Here is a 4,015-nt window from a genome sequence, read left to right as displayed (position 1 = left end):
TTTTCTCCCCAGTCTCTTTCAGCTGCACCTGAAAGTCCAAGCAGGCAGGTGAGGGAGACAATTACCCCATCGTGGATTAATTGAGAGTGTAGGTGCTAATGTGCTAATGTCATCTCCGTAGCAGAGCATGAACAGGACCAAGTGCAGCTCCGCAGTCGTCCTTCTGTGAACTCTACCTAATCAATTAACGTGATTTAATACCCACAGTCACTCTACGCGGATGGCAGACTTAGTGTTCCCCTTAATTTATACACCAGTGACTGTTAAACACACACGTACACACGCACACACACACAAAGATGTCTTTCTATCTTCACAAGGACTTTGCATTGACTTCCATTCATTTTTAATTACTTTCTATAGCTTAACTCACATGTGTCAAACTCAAGGCCCGCAGGCCACATGTGGCCCGCCACGTCATTTTATGTGGCCCGCCGCAGCATTTTATAGGCCAATGATTGACTTACAATAGGTTTTGAGCACGAATTGACTACAAACTACATCTCCCACAATGCATTCCGATTGTTACCAGCCAACATTACGGCTTCTCGCCACTAGAAAGCAGCAGAGTCACCTCAAGCTGCTTATTGATTTTCCCAGCGAATAAAACTGAGACATCGACAAGCTAACATCAAAACGTCCAAGAAAAGAAAAATTGATTTACAAGTAAGACTGTGAATGAAGATGTGTGTGAGTTGGTGTCAGGGCGGCAGGTCGCGCTAGACGTTATCTTGACCGACAACATAAAAAAAATAAAAAATCGGTCATGTACTATTTTTATCCAATTACAATCATATTAACGTCGGCTATGTAGTCGCATTTTATGCGGTTTAGTTAATATTCACCGTGAATCCAGATCCCATCACAAATTAAACAGATAAATGTATCTACATTTTCTCGTAGTGACAAAAACTGATGACTGAGGCCCCAATAACTTTTAATAAATTAAATTAAGCGACTTCACTTAAATTAGCATCACTTCACCCGCTGGGGTCTGAACAACTTCCTCCTGGTCTCCATCTACAGAAAAATCTGCGCTAATTCATCAGTCAGTTGGATCTGTCTGATCCAAACAGATAACTGAACTCTGAGTGTTTTACCCTGCGTGGTCCGGTGTGAGCTTTTACCAGGATTTTTTTATTTTTTATTTTTGCGTGGTTTCGCTTCTCCGAAACGGACAGATGTTACGTCGGCAGCTCCTCCAGAACGCCGCTCTCCTGGGTAACGTGAACCAAGATGGCTTCATTTGTTAAATCCGCTGGATGAGTTACTCCCAGCGGTTTCTAATTCTTTGCAGCGGCGGAGCCGCATCCGCAGTGGTTGAGCAGTGGACTGCGCATGTTGCATCATCATTTATTTTCTCAAGATAAACTACCGGCTCCTCAAATAGATTAACACAACGTTGCATTCTCTTTAGTTTTCTTTGATCTGTAATGGAGACTTGAATTTAACGTGCCATTTCAACCAAAGGTTTGTAATGCGCTTCCTAACCATTTTTTATTTGTAAGTATTGATTTTATTTTTTAGCCATGACTCTGTAGAACCATTTTTCTCTGCTAATGACATCTTCAGTACATTTTTTAATCCCACGCTTATATGGACTGAACAGACAGAAAACAGTTACCATTTTACATTTTGAACTGTTGATATTATTTTTGAACCATTTTTAATTTTGAAGTGTTGATATTATTTTTGAACCCTTATTTATTTTGAAGTGTTGATTTTATTTTTGAACCCTTATTTATTTTGAAGTGTTGATTTTGTTTTTTGAACCATTCTTTTAAAGTGTTGATTTTATTTTTGAACCCTTATTTATTTTGAAGTGTTGATTTTGAACCCTTATTTATTTTTGAAGTGTTGATTTTGTTTTTTGAACCCTTATTTATTTTGAAGTGTTGATTGTTGGAAAGACCTTACACATGAATTGCCCCATACGGGGTTTGAACCAACAACCTCAGCATTACCAGCACAGTGCTCTAACCTGCTGAGCTAACTCAGGAACATGGAAACTGTTGAGTTTCCATGGAAACTCAACAGTTTCCATGGAAACTGTTGAGTTTCCATGGATTTAAGAAGAACTTACATGATCTTACCACAATGGGGATTTAATAAAAGTGCTTATATTCTAATGTTTTTCAAAACAACATACATATTATATTTTCCAGAGATTTTGTATTTTGAAGTGTTGATTGTATTTTTGAAACATTATTTATTTTGAAGTGTTGATATTATTTTTTAACCATTTTTAATTTTCAAATGTTGATTGTATTTCAGAGATATTTTTTACTTTAATGTGTTAATTTTATTTTTGAACCATCTTTTATTTGTAAGTATTGACTTTATTTTTTAGCCATTTAGCCAAGTCTCTATAGAACCATTTGTCTCTGCTAATGACATCTTTAATACAATTTTTTGATCCCAGGCTTAGTTTATGGACTGTAATGTGAAATTAGGCACAAGTATAAGTCTGGCAGTTTGTTCACCAAGTTACTGTGCTCTCTGAGAGGATCTGTAAGTATTTGACATTGTTCCATGCCCATCGTTGACATCAGTCTCTAACAAAATTTGGATCATCTACCAGGAACACTGCAAAGAGCATGAGTTTCTGTAGTGTAGTGGTTATCACGTTTGCTTTACACGCAAAAGGTCTCTGGTTCAAAACCAGACAGAAACAGATTTTGCACATTCTCTTCATCACAGGTGTTTACTAAAGGCCAACAAGGGTTCTGTGGTGTCATGGTCTGTACTCTGAATCCAGGCATCTGAGTGCAAGCCTCAGTTGAAATTTTCATGTTGCATCTCACATCATCAACTTTGGAACCTCAAACTGAAAGAAAGCAGAGAAGTTCAGTTTCTGTAGTTTAGAGGTTATCACATTTGCTTTACATGCAATAGATCTCTGGTTTGAAACCAGACAGAAGTGGTTTTTGTAGGTTATGCATCTCTTGGGGTGCAGTGAGACAACAAGAGCCTTCCTCTTTTGTGATGGTTCATTTGCCAACCGACTTCAATGTAGGCTTCTTTGAAATTGAAGATACTTTACTTCAATTACCAATTGGCAGTTAAATGGCGTAATGCACATGTCAAACTCAAGGCCCGCGGGCCACATGTGGCCCCCCAGCATTTTATAGGCCATGGAAACTCAAATGTAATATTTAAAACTCCAATACATAAAATCAGTTATTTAACAATATGAGGTGGTGTTTAATTTATTTTTAACGTATTTTTATACATTTATGCTAGGGCTGCCCAAGTCTAGTTTTCCAGAGCTACCATCTGCAGCTTTAGATGCATTCCTTCTCTAACACACCTGGACCATTGACTCATTATAAGCCTCTACAGAACTGAATGAGGGAAGTCAACCTTTTGTCTGGGGTGTTTTAGCAGGGATGTCCTCCTGATCTGTACCGTCAATGTGGCCCGTTGAGGGGGGCCAATATGCTGAAGTGGCCCTCGGTGAAATTGATTTTGACACCCCTGGCCTAACTCTTATCCTAAACTCCATTCACACGTTACACTATAAAACACAAGATTTTACTAAATATTTCTTGTCTAGTTTCTACTGCAAACATCTTAGTATACTTACAATAAGACAAAATAGGTAACTTTTCAGCATCATATAGGAGTTTGTTTTAAGTCAATAATTCCTTAAAATTGGTCAAAAAGTACTAGACACAGCCATGTTTCCTTGTATTTATTTCCTTGAGATGAACTGATGTAAAATGATGAAAAAATGCATTAAACATAAAATAAAAAGTTTTAAAGCTGCTTCTATGCTTTACACGTTCAGTGAAAGAACACAACATATACATACTCTGAAGAAACACAAATTCTTCCCTATTATTTTCAATTATTACTCTAGTTTTTAGTTGAAATGTAGTAGTTCCATCAGCAGATTATTTAACTTATAACATTGGAAAAATGATCTGCCAGTGGAACTAGAACTTTTTCACCAAAAAAATCATTGGCTTGAAACAAGCTATTATATCTTGCTGAAAAGTTACCTGTAAGTTAG

At 37.2% G+C, this 4,015-nt stretch overlaps 1 non-coding gene across 1 annotated transcript; it reads left to right on the top strand.

Annotated features, from left to right (window-relative positions):
- The first annotated feature begins 2,601 nt into the window (after nucleotides 1-2,601).
- On the top strand, nucleotides 2,602-2,674 carry trnav-uac (transfer RNA valine (anticodon UAC)). Its single transcript has one exon. It is a non-coding gene; the product is annotated as a tRNA-Val (tRNA).
- Nucleotides 2,675-4,015: the final 1,341 nt, after the last annotated feature.

The sequence above is a fragment of the Poecilia mexicana genome, unplaced genomic scaffold (genome assembly GCF_051168715.1).
Source record: "Poecilia mexicana isolate PSO_F unplaced genomic scaffold, ASM5116871v1 scaffold_3, whole genome shotgun sequence".
Classification (NCBI taxonomy): domain Eukaryota; kingdom Metazoa; phylum Chordata; class Actinopteri; order Cyprinodontiformes; family Poeciliidae; genus Poecilia; species Poecilia mexicana.
Note: the sequence above shows the minus strand (reverse complement) of the source record. Positions and strands in the feature narration are given on the sequence as shown.